We start from the raw sequence: 17,198 nt of genomic DNA, 5'->3' as shown, positions 1-17,198 counted from the left end.
GACCATGTACACCCTTTCATGGAAACAGAATTCCCTGATGGCTGTGGCCTCTTTCAGCACGATAATGTGCCGTGTCACAAAGCAAAAATAATTCAGGAATGGTTTGATGAACACAACAACAAGTTTGAGGTGTTGATTTGGCCTCCAAATTCCCCAGATCTTAATCCAATCGAGCGTCTGTGGGATGTGCTGAACAAACAAGTCTGATCCATGGAGGCCCCACCTCACAACTTATAGTACTTAAAGGATCTGCTGCTAACATCTTGGTGCCAGAAACCACACCTTCAGGGATCTATAGGAGTCCATGCCTCGATGGTTCAGGGCTGTTTTGGCAGCAAACGGGGGACCAACACAATATTAGGCAGGTGGTCATAATGTTATGGCTGATCTATCGGGGAGCTGATCTACCTTGATGCAGAATTCGCTGAACGGTGGATCTTGATACCGACTCCCCTGCTTGGTTGAGGGTGTCTATTAGAGCTTTGGTGGTGATACAGGGGTTGTTGTTGTCTATATCCATCCATCCATCCATCCATCCCCTCTGCTCTGAGAATAGTGCAGTTACAGATTTCAGAACAAGTAACACACAGACACCAGAGAATCATAAAAGACAGATTTTCTGGGCAAAATCTTGTTTACATGCCACTGGATCTGGGAGAGAAGCGTTTTGCACCAAAACATGACTTTAAAGTGTAAAAAGAAAATTGCATGGAAGAACAGCTGTAGCTAATTTGTCTTTATTTAGTGTCAAAATATGTCATAATTCCAGAAATACACCGTTATGTCTCAAGAGAAATATCGAAATAGTAAAATATTTCCATAAACAGTTACAGTTGTTCTCCAAATTATTCATACCCCTTTTTATAGTGTTTTTGAGTAGTCTTCTGTGATGAATGAGTTTTATGATACTTTTATATATTTAATATGAGACAAACAACTGAAGAAATAACAGCATGTGATATTTCAAGAAATATCACATTTCATGGGCTTTTATTGGCAAATATTCCAAAATCACCATGTTTAGAATTATTCATACCCTTTATATTACAATATTTCAATAATCAATAGAAAAGCCTTTGTTCTTGATGACGGCCTGCAAACACTTCTTGTAGGAACTCCATGAGATTTCTACCGGTCTGCTGCAGAATGTTTCCCCATTCTTCCTTTGCAAAAGCCTCCAGTTGTTGAAGATTGGAAAGCTTCCTAGCCCTGACCTCAACTCTCCCCACAAATTCTCAAATGGGTTCAGGTCAGAGCTCTGACTAGGCCACTCCAGAACATTTATGTTGTTGTCTCTGAACCATTGCTTGACCACTTGCTCTGTATGCTTTGGGTCATTATCCTGCTGGTAGATCCAATTCTCTGGCAGGTTGAGCTTGTGTGCCGACGCCACCAGGTTTTCATCAAGAATCTTGACATAGTCCTCCTTTTTTCATGATACCATCTATCTTAACAAGGTTCCCTGTACTACTGGCAGAGAAGCATCCCCATAGCATGATGTGACCACTGGCATGCTTGACCTTTGGGATAGTATTCTTACGATCAAAGGCTTCTCCTTTCTTACGCCATATGCAACATCCATACGTCCAAAGAGGTCCAGTTTAGTCTCATCTGAACAAAGGATGGATGACCAGAAGTTTGGATCTCTATCTAGGTGACCCCTCACAAAGGCCAGGTGCTTCTGGGTAAGGAGTGGTGCCTTTCTGGGGCGATGTCCTTGGAGACCACCTTGATGCAGAATTCGCTGAACGGTGGATCTTGATACCATCTCCCCTGCTTGGTTGAGCTTTGGTGGTGATACAGGGGTTGTTGATCTTTCTAGCGACTCTACTTTGTGATTCCTGCCACGCCCATCCAGGTTTTTGACAGTGTTGAACATCTTGAACTTCTTGATGATACTCTGTACGATTGATACAGGGACATCCAGTTCTTTCCAAATTGCCTTGTAGCCTTTGCCTCCACTATGGGCATTGACAACACGCATACGAAGATCATGACTGGGTTCTTTCTTCTTGGCCATGGTGACAGTGACTGAGAATAATGAAAGCTTTGCCCCCTTAATTATACTTAACAGAGCAGGTGTTACCTTTTAACATTATTAGGCCTTAATTGATTACACCTAAATTGATGAAATTGATTAAAGTCACTGGAGTGTGAAACCACGTGCACTTTCACAAAAGAAGGAATTTTTTTCCGAGATTGGGAATAAGGTATGATTCATTTTGAACAGGCTCAAAAGAGAATCTCTGGCCATATCTATTGGTATACAACTGGAGTTTAGCTAACACATATGTGGGGTTGTGCATAGCAACTAATAAGTATTTCTGCAGTTATATCCAAAGATGTTTATATTTAAATCATTATATTTTCCCATTTCCTTTCTGCTATTTGTTTATTTTGTTTTGTTTTGTGCAAAGTAAGAATTTCATTGTATGATCTAAACCACTGTGTTTTCACTGTGCACATGACAACAGACCTTTTGAATCTTGAATCAAAATTCAGGGAATATATATCACCATACCATTAGCACTGATCAGCTCAGTTGCATAATGATGTAAATAAATAGGGTGATAAGAACCGAGCGCTAGTATTTGGTTTCAGTATTGCTTACTTGGGGATCAGGCATGCCTCTGTGGGCATGTTTCTGCAAGCACAAGCCTTCATACTTTGCAGAATAAAAAAAGGACAGAAAATGTGCATGTTTTATTGTAAAACTAATAAACATAAAGACATAAACCGAAACTTTATCATCATACGTCTATATCTAACAGTATCGGTAACTTGCATCAGTTTATCTAGTGTTATCTAGAAATGATTTTTATTTTATTAAGTCGCTATGGTTGACATCATGCACGTTCTTCCCTGGGGGTCTGTTAGAAGGGAAAAATTGCAGGCCAATATACAGACAGCTACAGTCAGTATAAAGCCTCACACTTTGCCACACTATCATGTTTGGTGTTTTCTGTACTAATCTGTGTGAAGTGAAGGGACAAAAAACTGATCTACTTACTCGCTTGTGCTTGTCTGCATGAGAGTTTTCTTGATTGAGGAGACATTTTATCAAATAGCCTCAGAGTGACCTTGACCTAAACTAGATTTAGGAGATTTTTTTAACAGACTACACTTTTACAATAACAGTTGGGAGAGCATGAGCAAGATATTAACTAATGGATGTGATAAAAGAAAAGTGAATCAGAAACACTACATTGTTGAATCCTTTTTACGTACACTGGTGTCCACTTATCAGAATAAAGAAATGAATTATTTTAATGCCTCGTGCCTGATAATAGAATCAGTCACAACACTGTTGGATGTTATTGTAAGATGTTTTTACTTCAGATAACCTTACAGAAGGAAAGCTTTCAACCACTAAAAATCAGAAAATTCAGAAACACCATTTACTTTGAAGATATAAATATTTGTGTGGATCGTTTCTATGTATACATTAGTAGTAGGCTCTAAACTACAAATAAGTAAAACTGCAAGTTCTTAAAATCCTGAGTGTCTACTTCCATGTGTGCTATTAACCACCACTGTGAATTGTGACATGACAAAGAAATGTAATGCTGAAAATAGGTTAGAGTTAAAAAAAAAAAAAAAAAAGACTAAATGATAACCCATCAAAGAAAGATAAATGTTTATAGACAAACCTCTACTCCAACCAATCAGTGGTCACCTGAAGGCTGATGGACACACAGCACCGCAGATAACAACAGGCACACAGCTAGATTATGAAGAACCTCATAGAAGCACGTAAATCTGCCTACTGTCTACTAAAATGACTTTCGATTCTAAAGAGCTTAATTATGCCCTTGCTGTTAAATTGTACCTCGCATTGTACCATCAGTGTGTAGATCCTGTATATGAATAAGATTTCCAAACCTCGCGGAGATGACTCCCAAGTGACGCACGATATCAAGACATCGTCATTAAGGCAAGCCAGCATTCGTTCCATGGCACTCTTCCATGGCACTTTAATTGTTTATCAACATAGATACAGACAGAAGTTGCCAGGCGTGTGCGAATATTTGTCCTAAACACATGTTGCACTGATTTGTTGGCTGTTTCTCATTTTAGCCAGGAATTCTTGTGTTTCGTCTTTCCTTGATGCAAGGCAGACAGATTCCATTGCAAACAGAAAGCCAAGCCTCAGAGAAATGGCACTTATCAGTTTCCAGGTAAACATCCACACACATAACAAGTGATTTTCCCTTTAGCAGACTGCAGTATATTCAATTGTTAGCTTTATGTTAAGTGGTGAATAATTTTACTCTATTTTACTCTTCATATGTATTTAATAGGCTTCGGTTCATTTTTAATCCAATTTTATTTGTGTAGCACTTTTAATAATGGACATTGTCACAGAGCAGCTTTATAGAAATATATAAATTCAGAGCATGAATTTAAAATTGTTCACTGTTTATCCATAATGAGCAAACCAGAGGTGATGGTGGCAAGAAAATCTCCCTGGAAATATCCCTGATGAGCCAGGCGCCCATCCAGGGAACCCATTCTCATCTGGGTGACCCCGGAAAGTGTGATTATAAATAATTTCCCTTCTGTGAGCCGAGTCATTGAATCATTGTTGAAAACTGCAATTGCATTACCAAAAAAGTCATTTTAGTCATTTATGATGTTGTAGCTTAGTGGTTAACGTGTTGGACAACTGATTGAAAGGTTGAGTTCAAATCCCAGGTCCTCCAAGCTGCCCCTGCTGGGCCCCTAAGCCAGGTCCTTTACCCTCATTTTCTCAGTCGTATAAAATGTCGCTCTGGATAAGAGCATCTGCTAAATGACAGAAATGTAAATGTCGTATGTTTTCCTCAAACCTCTGGGGTTGAGGTTTTGATTCCTGCCCTAGCCCTGTGTGTGTAGAGTTTGCGTGTTTTCTCTGTGCTTCATAGGTTTCCTCCGAGTAGTCTGGTTTCCTCCCCAGTCTAAAGACATGTGTTATAGGCTGATTGGCATCCCTTACTTGTCTGTAGTGTGTGAATGGGTATATGAGTGTGTCTGATGTGCGTCTGGGGTGTCCCCTGCCATCTGCCCTGAGTCCCCTGAGATAGGCTTTATGTATTCACCAAGAGCTGCAAAAAACAGCCATTTAAACAAGTTGATCACTTTATCCTGGGTTAGCGTTGCACTGGATCCCAGAAACCCTTCAAGATGCTTATGTTGCATAACAATATTATCAGATTAGGAATTTGTTAAGAATGATGGGGCATGTGGTACTGATTAAATGACAGTGTGGTTGGAAGGGGTTACTTTCCTAAAGTTGATTGTTTTCCAATAAGCATCATGAAGCATTTTATTCCTAACACCACAGCAAACTCTCAAACTCTATCAGAATTTTGCTAGGGTTAATTTTCGGGGATGTCCACTAAACAAATTACTTCCTAAATTTCCTTCTGTTCTTGCAGTCGTTTGCTCACTGACCTCTCTGAAATTCATGAGAGAAAAAAAAACACACAGCTTGAAATGGTATAGAGAAACCGCAAAATACAAAGTACTCAATCTTGAAGATTTTCCCATGACTGTTTTTTTATCTCTGAGTGTTCCACAAGACTCCACAAAAAATGACCCCTACATATGACTTCAACAATTACATACAGTATGTTTATGTGGAGTGCCGAACATACTGGAGAGATAATAACAACATATTAGTATGACCACATTAATATTGTTGAGTTGAAATTTCCCTTAACACCTTTCCTAGCAGTGAGATTTGAGTGCTGTGATATGATAAACAGTGAACAACTGATATTGGCCAGTCAGTTCTACCTGCTTTGGGTTATCCAATGACATCATTTGATTTCTTGTAGAGAAACCTGTCTAAGATTAGAGATCAGGAAGATTTTCAGCACTGTGTTATGTGGAATCTGGTATAACCCTGATCCTGATCCATACTGGAAACTTTCTGGTAGTCCTAAATGTCTTGAATCTTAAGCCATGTTGCATGTATTATACACTGGCTTGAATACATATGCATTGCATATTCACCCCCTTCAACTTTTCCACATTTTGTAAACCTGAAATGGATTTAATTGGGATTAAGATATCATTTTGCCAAATTATTTACAAAAGGAAAAACAAATGTAAATTGTTATTGCACGCATATTTGCCCTTGTTGCTGAGAAACGCTAAATTAGTTCTAGTACAGACAAGTTACCGACTGACCTGCATGCAATTAAAGTGTCACATGATTCCAATAAAGCTGTTACTGAAACATACCTAAACAATTGATCAGGCAACAGCATCAGGAACAACATTATGAAGTCCTGGGAGCTTTTAAAACAAGTCCAGGACGAGAGGTTCTAGAAACATAACAATCAGGCTTTGGTTATAAAAAAAACAATATGTTGCGCATCACATGGAGCAACACTATATTCATTATTTAAAAAGTGGGTAAAAAGAAATAGCAGACTGCAGGTCAGTGTCCAAGTCAAAAGAAGATTAGTCAGAAAAGCAACCAAGAGTATATATTTGTGATATACACCAACCAGGCATAACATTGTGACCATCAGTCTAATATTGGGTTGGTCACTTTTTGCTGCTAAAACAGCCCTGACCCGTCCTGCACTGTGTATTCTGACCCCTTTCTATCATTAACTTCTTCAGCAATTTGAGGAACAGTAGCTCGTCTGTTGGATCGGATCACACGGGCCAGCCTTCGCTCCCCACGTGCATCAATGAGCTTTGGCTGTCCATGACCCTGTCGCTGGATCACCACTGTTCATTCCTTGGACCACTTTTGATAGATACTGACCACTGCAGACCGGGAACACCCCACAAGAGCTGCAGTTTTGGAGATGCTCTGATCCAGTCGTCTAGCCATCACAATTTGGCCCTTCGTCAAACTCAAAGCTCAAATCCTTACGCTTGCCCATTTTTCCTGCTTCTAACACATCAACTTTGAGGGAAAAATGTTCACTTGCTGCTTAATATATCCCACCCACTAACAGGTGAGGAGATAATCAGTGTTATTCAAGATTCAAGATTCAAGATTCAAGGAGCTTTTATTGTCATTTCAACCACATACAGCTGGCGCAGTACATAGTGAAATGAAACAACGTTTCTCCAGGACCTGGTGCTACATAAACATACAACAACAAGTTCAACACAAAACAACAAACAACACCACAGAGCTAGGACAGAAGTTTGTCTTAGCCACTTAAAGTGCACAGTGTGCAGCTAGGTGCAAACAGAGCATAGACAAGACAGTGCAAAAAAAACAATAAATACAATAAAGACAACACAAAAGAACACAGGACACTTAGCGCTGAAAAGAAATAAAAGAACGTGTACTGGAATGTAAGTGAAATAAAATAGATAAAGTGAAATGATGTAAAAAAAAAAAGTATTGTGCAAAAATATTGTGCAAAAATACACAGCAGCGGTTGAGGTAGTGCAAATAGAATAAACATAAATATAACTATAGCAGCGGATGACAGGTAGAGGTAGTGCAGTAAGTAATGAACAGTATAAATTATGTGTGTGTGTGTGTGTGCGTCCACACAGTCAAGAGAGAGTGTGTGTATCTGTGTGTGAGAGAGACAGAGAGTTAATATACAGTTCAGTCCTGAGTGAGAGAGTGTGTGTGTGTGAGAGAGTGTAGAACAGTTCAGTCCTGAGTGAGAGTGTGTGTGAGAGTGTAGAACAGTTCAGTCCCGGGTGTTGAGGAGCCTAATGGCTTGAGGAAAGAAACTGTTACACAGTCTGGTTGTGAGGGCCCGAATGCTCCGGTACCTCTTTCACTTTACTTGCCAGTGCTCATTATGCCTGATCGGTGTATGATTGCAAATTAAATTCATTTGAGTTTCAGTTTGTAACACTGCAAAGTGGTGGGTGAATATTTATGCAAGGATATTCATCCATCCAGAATATTTATCCATACACTGACATGGTAAACAATAGCACAGAATACCTTTAATGTTCTATAATAAACTCGTTTGAAGAGCAGACAAAAGTATGCAGCCAAGGTAGAGCATTATTTTTAATGCTGAAAGAGCCTCAGCTGATGCAGCCTGATAACCAGGCCTCTGCTTCCGTATCAGTGCTGGGTTTCATCAGCCCTACTTTTATTATTAAACTACACAGGAAGCATGGAGCCGAGAGTGGAGCCACTGAGGGAGAGGCTTGTTGAAATGTTAGGGCACATGTGCCAGCAGTCATTTACTGTTCCTGTGAAATATTAAACACGGAATAATCTGTTGGAACTTCGAGAAATGGACCATCCATTTGCCATCCACTGCCAATTAAAAACAAATCAGGAATAGATATTTGAGCCATACATCATGCTTATATATAGACACACGAATTATATATCCATCTAATTATATGTACATGTTATCTTGAGATTCTACTCTTTCCAGATCTCATAGGTCAGGTTCGCAGATTTACTGTTTTGTTGTTCTCATGTTTCTACCCACGATATCCAAAATTACTGGATGGTTTGTGGTTTATCCTCTTCAGGCTCCACATAATGAACAAACGTCCCAACATCCCATTTGGGTTGATATGCTGAGGTTTTGGATAAGGCTCTTATTTATGTCACATCGTGTTATCCCTTTAATATAATCTGTTATGTAAAACGCCAAAGTGCAATCAGTTTAAGCACACCGTGGTTTGCCTCAGCATTCCGAACAAACTAATTTAATAAGCAGTTTCTGTATTAAAGAGCAGGGTTTTATATGAATGATGCTGAACTTAATGAACTGGCCGGTGGTGGTGGGTTTTTTTTTCCTCGTTGGCCTTTGAGCAAAAACATCTTTGTTTTCTTCTAAAGAAGCATGTCTGAAATTATACAGGCCAAGGAGATTTTAAGCATCTTGGCAGTCTTGAAGCATATCTGGAAGGAGCAAGATGATTTCACTATTAACCACGTTTTTCAAAATACCTGCTTTTTTCCCCACATAACTTCAGTAGGAGCGGCCTTGCAAAGTCAATTCTTTTTTTTGGTTTGTTTTATTCATTATTCATTTTGGTGCACTGACATTAAAGTCAGTGATTTTTCTCAAAATCTAAACATATCATTCAAGCAAACTAGACTCCTGTATCATAGTGTGTGATTGAGTGGCAGGGATGAGATGCCTCTTTATCCGGTCAGATTTTAGTTGCCCACATTTGCTCTGGTCATGTTCGCTTTTTCACAGCACTCTAAATCCAGGTCATATCTCATATCTTTAATGTGTGTTTAGCATAATTAATCTATATGTAAAGCAAGATCACAAAGTCTATTCATCTATCCACTTTCTGGACCATCACTTATCCTATGCGGATCCATGGAGAACCTGGAGCCTTTCCCATGGGACTCTGAGTGCAAGGTGAAGGACACCCTGGACAGGGTGCCAACCCACTGCAGGGCACACATACACACACAGACAATTTAGCCTACAATGCATATCTTTGGTCTGGGGGAAGAAACTGGAGTACCTAGAGGAAACCTCCAAAATACATTTCCACAAACATAGGGCAGAGGCAGGACTCAAACCCTTGATTCTGAAGGTGCCAGGCAAATGTGCTAACCTCTAAGCCCTCAGGGCATTACTAACTCAATTCAGATATAGATTTAGATCCACACTAAACAAGCCAGAGGTGACAGGTGCAAGGAAAACATCCCTGAGACAACATGAAGAAGAAACCATGAGAGGAACCAGACTCAAAAAGAAAAAGATCCTCTTCTGAGTGATATCTGATATTGAGTATAATGGAAATGAGACTCTTGTGATAGGCACATGACAGTCTTTATGATTAGAGCAGCAGTTTTTAAGGTACAAATGATTAGGGGACATATATGGAACCATCCACAACAACAGAATGTGAGTCTGTAACTCAGGGGATGGAAGTGGTTTGAAATGGCAAAAAGCAAGGCCTTTGACCCGTAACTTCTAAGCTTTTTGCTTATACTGAACCCTTTGAATAAAAATATTAAGTGAATAAATGGGAATGTAATATTGTGCCATATAATTGTTCTAATGTTGTGCTACAGCTAAAGCCTGAAGACCATGACGACCTCAGAGTTTTACTAACATCGTAAATGTACCAATTGCATGTTTTACTGGATGCACTGTTATTACAAAGCATCTGTTTTCGCTGTACTCAAATCTTCCTGCCAGTTGCAGCAAATCCTAATTGGGCATTTAAATTTATTACATTTTATTAACTTTTTATTTAGGCAGGAAAGGCAAACTGAGGACAGTCTCCTTTGCAGGGCAGCTCTATAGACGAATTCAGCGTGGGTGGGAATGAAACATTCAAAAGACAATATCATGCTGGTATATCATATTGGGAAACTGATCAAATCGAACTACCTGTTATGTGATATGTACTAAGAATTGCCCGACACCAATAATAGCTGGTCCTATGGTGGTCTCTTTGTATTAATAGATAAGCTAGAGGAGTCGGTTAACCTTTATTATGTGTTTTTCATAATATAAAGACATTCTGGCACAGTGCCCTTTTCATAGAATGCACTAAAATTCTGTATAAAATAAACATTACACACAGTAATTAAATTACCACCTAATACAAATGAACCCTAACTAAAAAGCTAACTATTTATTTTTCAATTTTATTTTTTTTTAAACAATACTATTTTCTCTCAGATTTACTGTATGTGCCATTATTGATACCCTCAATTTACTATAAATGCAAGCACACTGCTATTGTTATTATTATTTTTCTCCCTTTTTCTCTTAGTGTTGTTGGCTTTAGACATACACTGTTTCCCCAGGGTATAAATATGCTGCAACCATTAAGAAAAACATATAGAATTACATAAGGAGTCAAGAATACCATAAAGCTCGATCTGGGCTATAGCAAATAAAATAAAATAAAATAAACAATTCCACTGTGTGAAACTATTGGACGTTTTCCAGGAATTAGACCCACAAAAACACTGTAGTGGTTGTGAAGTTTCAAAATCAACTGTTAAACCCTGCTTCCATAGCAAGCGTGTTGGAAGGAAGAATGAAACCTTGCTGAAAGTGTCTGACTAAATGCAATGATGTTGAACTTGTGTGTTTTGTCATCAGCCGAATATCAAAAAATAGAAGGAAAAAAAAAGCAGCTGTAAAATCTGGATTAGTAAATTGGGACTGTTTTGTGGCTGGTGGCTCAGGGATCATCGTGAATCGTGAATTCAGGAGGTACCAAGAATTTTTAGCCCAGAATTGGGTTGCCTCTGCCAGAAAGTTCAGAACTGATCTATAGCTTAACTATTTAAAAAGAGATCCAAGATTGAAATGAGATAATGAGCAAAGAATACTTCAAAATAAACACAGAAATGATCTGTGAATTTGAGCCCTACTGAAAATCTGAATAAAACACAGATGTCCACATGCACAAATGTGAGAATATACATATAGGGGGTTTTAATTCGTCTGCATGCATTAGTGGACCAAGATCTCTTTAAAAGTGTCTGGTACAGGAAGAGGCTCTTATTTTCTCCAGGGAAAGCGTCATGAAATATAATTTGCTGTCATGTTGAACCCAGTGCTTTGTTCTTGTGTTCGGATTTGAAGTTTAAATATGACTAGACAATGTTCTTGTACAATGATATAATTGCATTTGGTGTCCTTTTATCCCCTCATTACATTTTGTTCAATTTCATGCAGTGTGCCAGTAATTTTGTAGAGTACTTTATATTAGAAAAGAAAGAAATAGCCTTTATTTGTCACATATACATTACAGCACAGTGAAATTCTTTCTTCGCATATCCCAGCCTTGGAGGTTGGGGTCAGAGCACAGGGTCAGCCATGATACAGCACCCCTGGAGCAGAGAGGGTTAAGGGCCTTGCTCAAGGGCCCAACAGTGGCAACTTGAACCCCCGATCTTCCGGTCAACAACCCAGAGCCTTAACCACTTGAGCCACCACTGCCACTATCATTACATATCATTACACTCCCAGAGAGAATATAAGAATAAAATACTGACTGTAGAAGGAGGGCATATATGGAGACACGTTGTGATGTTATGTAAGGAGTACGGTGATTATTTATACAGTAACCTTAAGAAAAAGTACAGTTTTCTGAAGGCAATGGACTGGGTTGTTTTTCTGTATAAATGCAAATAAGTTCAGACTCTGGGCATTCTTCAGTATAATCCCCCCCAAATGAGCCCAAATTAGCATATTTAGGATAATACCCAAAAGGAATTTACTATGCACAGCCGATTTGAAAACAGCAGCCTCCTCTCCTCCATGGCTTTATTGCCCACCTAAATCTGCCAGTGCAGTCAAAAAAAAAAAAAAACCTATGCTGGTACGCCAGCAAATTTTTTATTTCGATCATTTTCCCAGACATATTACAGATACTTTTGGGTCACTCAGTAATGACTGGTAAACAACTGCACAGACATTTCAGCAGACTTTATCCTGCTCCTTGAGTTTCGTCTTTCGTTTTGAGACAGACATACGAACTTACATAACAAGGGCTTAATAGAGGGTCATGGGACCAGTGTACTAGACATAATAAGCACTCACTTTTTTTTTTAACTGTCTGTTTCTGCTAAATAACAAGGGTAAAAGATGCTAAACTAGGCATGTGTGGATATGAAATTAAGCCTTTTTTAATCATGCATGGTTTGCACTAGTAATAGAACACTGTGTTAAGTAAATATTATATGTACCCGAGGCTTTCTTGTTCTGAATAACATTATTTTATTAAGTTACATAGTATACTGTATTTCACAGAGACAGGTAGTTAGGAAAGAAGTGTAGTTGAAAGGAACCATAATAAATGGACAAAGAAGAAATCAATGATGGGGCGATAGGCACAGGTGGAACAATATGAGGGCTGACATGATAAAATACAGAAAATACACCAAACCAACAGGCCACCTTCTGTTGCATTATCAGTGTATTTAATAATGCAGTGATTACGTATTGATCATTATCTTGAACGTAGCCTAATGTCAGAAAACAGTCCAAATTAAATATGCTTATATTGAAATATTCCCATGGAAAAAAAATAAGTGCTAAAAATAAATAAAAAAATAAAAAATAAGGCTAAAACAAAAGAGCTTCTTGTCTCACTCAGCATTTTTCACATACAATGTCTTATTAATGAGAGCTCCAATGCAGAGTAGAGTTCGATACCACCTTGTCTGTGTGGAGCCAGAGGCTTCTTCCTCTGTCTTTGGGGGTTTTCCTCTGGGTACTCTGGTTTTCTCCCCCAGTCTAAAGACATACATTGTAGGATGATTAGCATCTCGGAACTGTGTGTAGTGTGTGAATGGGTGTGAGATTTTGCCCTGCAATGTGTTGGCATATGCTTGGATAAGCTCCATGCAAGCCTGTGTAGGATATGAGGTACAGAACATTGATCTACAGATAATTACAAGCATGATTAGGAGTATTAGCATAAAGCTTTCATCAGTTAAAGGCAAAACTGGACAGACTAATGGACTAAAGTGCTGCTGCATAATATTTCAGTGAAGCTGAATTTCCACTGGCGCCACTATCAGTGTGCAGTCCAGCAGCAGGTAACTTAGGAAAACAAAGTGAAAATAGACTTGATAAAAGAAAATAAACAAAAAAGAATTACCTAAAATGTTTGCAGAACTAAAGATCATAACTATTGATATATATGCATGATGGTACTTTTAGTCCCCGACCTAAATGAGGTAGTGTTTTTGATAGGGACAACAAATCACTTCGGATAAGGGTGCTTGTCGAAAACCATAAATATAAATGTAAGTCATTCAGGGTGGACTTTCCTTTTAATGGCAACACTATGCAAGCAAGCAACAGAACATGATATATAGGCACCTGTGACTCTCTGAATGACTTCAAGGACAGCTGCTAGCAAAAAGGGGAAATAGCATTGTTAACCTTGAGTGGAGCCATGTGTCAACAATTTAGGCTTTTGCTCTCTTCGGCCATGCTTCAATTTTACAAAAAAAAAAAAAAAAAGGACTGCATAGAAGAATTTTTTGTGGCTCCTCAATGGTTTACCGCCGACGCTTCAACCTCCCAAATATCTTTCCAAGACACATGCCTCCACCAAAGCACGGTCCAGCTTTGGCCTTTGTACAAGTCTTGTGTTAGTCAGCTATTCAGCCTTGTCTCATGCATTTCAGACTAAATTTCCACCCAGATATTCTTTTGGCATAAGTATTTATTGGAGTTTTACTGGCAAGTAAATGCAAAAGCTAATGGCTAATGTATACAGTGGTATGCTGTGTGTGATTTGTGCACAGAGGTTTCTTAAATGTTTGTAGAGTTTGTTTAGTGCAAACCATCACAATGAATCAGCGTGATGAATTAAGCATTGCTACATCTCTGCTTATTTCTGTAGCTTTGCTGTTCTCCACTGAGAAGATGGTGGTGAGGTGTGAGAAGAATGCGTTCGATCCTATTTTACTGTTCCATCTCTGTTTGTTATAAATACATAAATAGACTAATAACAATGCTTAGCTTATATATTGCATACTTCTTCTTCTCCTTTGGGCTTTTCCCTTCAGGGGTCTCCACAGCGAATCATCTCCCTCCACCTATCCCTATCTTCTGCATCCTCAACACTTGCACCCACTAGCTTCATATCCTCATTTATTACATCCATGTACCTCCAAACCTCCACCTCTCCAGGGTTTTCTCCACCTGCTCCCTACTCTCACTACAGATCACAATGTCATCTGCAAACATCATTGTCCAAGGAGACTCCTGTCTGGATGGAATAACAAAGCAAAGCCAAATCAAAGCTTCACCATAGAATTCTGTAGTGTTTAATTACTACAATGGTCAACTACACTCACCATAGCAGAAGAGATGAGACGAGGCAGTTATATAGGACAGGTTATATGTAATAGCTCTAACTGTAATCAATGCTGTTGAATGGATTGCATTTATCACGCAGTCTTGTACAACGCAAGAAGAAGTAAGGGATAAACGTATATCTGACAGCAGTGTTTATTATGAAATTGTTTTTTTTTAAGAAAGTGACCAGCTTTTTGCTGCCCTTGTGGTTAGGGCTAAGAGGTAAAAATCTTAAAATTGACACATGGGTCGAACTGCAACTCCAACAGATGGAGAAAAATAGTTTGAAAAGAGCTAAAATATTTTATTAAACAGAAGAGGAAGGGCTCTCATGGGTCTATTTTCCTCTGCAGCCTACCTCATCTTATATATGAATTGATTATCATTTGGCCCACAGTTTTTTTTCCACAAGAGGATTACCTTGATGGGATTGAGCCGAGTTAAACAGGTCAAAAGGCGCCGGTGCTGCGAGAGAAAGTATGCGATGTCATTAATCCCTAACATGCCTCACTGATCAGCTGTTAGATAACTGTCAGGAAATGACAAGAACATGTCCTGGATGCAAGGTGAAGCGATTAAGTGTGTGCATTATATGAGGCAGCAAAATATAACGGTTAATGGCGATGATAATCAGACAGGAAAGGAGATAGATGGCGGTGAGCTTCGTGTGGATTATGTGGTACGTTTTCATTTAGAATAAATATATCAAACACACTCTCTGGCTACTTTTATAGGAACTCATCCGTGCAGATATTTAATGTGGCAGTAGAACAACCCATAAAATCATGCACATACCGGTCAAAAATATCAGGTAATGTTCAGATCAAATATTATAAATGAGTTGAAAATGTGATATCAGCATGGTTCTTGGTGACAGACGGGCTGGATTGAATATTACACAAACTGCTAATCCCCTGGCATTTTCACACACAGCCATCTATAGTTTATAGAGAATGGTGCAGAAAGCATTCAGTTCTTCAGTCTGTGAATGACAGAGGATGGCCAGACTGGTCTGAGCTGAAAGGAAGGGTATGGTAACTCAAATAAGCATGCTTTACACACTGTGAAACATGATAGCCCTATTAAGCTATGTGAACTTCTCTTTCTTGTTCTTCGCTTTTTGACAAGATTTGGATATTTGGATCTTACTCAATTTGTTAAATATTCAACAATAATCCATTGTCCTGACTACTTGTGAGTTGAGTTTACTCATATTTTTAAGGAAGTAGGTGAACTTTTGTCTTGAAATGTGCAGGGGTGGAGAGCAGAAAAGCATCTCAAAACGCACAGTATGCCGAGAACCCTAAGGTGGATGAGCTACACAACAGAAGACCACATTGGGTTCCACTCCTGTAAGCCAAGACAAGCAATCTGATGCTACAGTGGGCAAACTGGTCACCCAAACTGGGCAGACTAGAAAGACATTGCCTAAATGATGAGTTATATGCGTGGCTCATGAATGTATATTCACATAAATTTCATTTTACAACATATTACATGTTAAAAAATGATACCGTTGTTAAGGATAACAGGATCTCCGATTTTTCCACAGCACTCCCAGTTCCACATACAATGAATGTTTTTAATCAGGCTGCAAACGTATTTACGCAGATATAACGTGGCCTCTGCTAATTTTATGCTTAGCCAGCGGCCAGGCGACAGTTCCCCCGATGACTGTTTTGTCCTCGTCTTGTTTTTCTGGCTTTAGCTATGCGAGTGTTTGTGCACAGCACTTTACAGTAATCATAAACACAATAACAGAGTGTGGTCAGGGCCTGTTATTTGGGTGAAGCCGCAGTCTGGTGTAAACAGAGGTTCCAAGAGCATGCTAACTGCCTTCCTGCCTTCGGTTGGGGAAGAGACGATTAAATGCCTTTAATGAAGCCCTTTTCTATCTGCAGGTCATATGGAACTCATCTAACAGATGAGCCTATGCTCCTTGCAAAGTGTCATTTGCCGTACTTGCGGAGAAGTTTATTGGGAGCTTTTCCCCTCACTAGTGCATAGCGAGAAATTCTCGCCACGGCTTTAGCATGCCATGCGTCTCCCAGGCTTGTTTTCGAGCGCCCGCTCCAGCGGAGAGCCACCAACCTAGAGATGCTTGAAAAGCGTCGAATTCTCGTCTGGATGTTGTTGACTTGCATGGAAATTACGTCCTGTCCCTTTTCAGCAGGCCCCAATCTCAGGCAGCATTCTCTGGACTCTGTTTGTGCTCGCAGGCCTTTTAAAGAAACTCTAATTGTCTTCTTTTGATCAACACAAGCCACAGCAACTACTTTGTTCTCTTTTTACCCTAGTTGTTGCCTTTGGATTTGAGCCAAAGGACATTCTGCGAGGCCAGCTTTACTTTGTAGCCTGCACACTGTTTTGGTTTAATATGAAAAATGAGGAAACACCAGGGGCATACAAACAAAGTGAGGGAGAAAGATATGATGTAACACTCAC

The sequence above is a fragment of the Hemibagrus wyckioides genome, linkage group LG21 (genome assembly GCF_019097595.1).
Source record: "Hemibagrus wyckioides isolate EC202008001 linkage group LG21, SWU_Hwy_1.0, whole genome shotgun sequence".
Taxonomy (NCBI): domain Eukaryota; kingdom Metazoa; phylum Chordata; class Actinopteri; order Siluriformes; family Bagridae; genus Hemibagrus; species Hemibagrus wyckioides.
Note: the sequence above shows the minus strand (reverse complement) of the source record.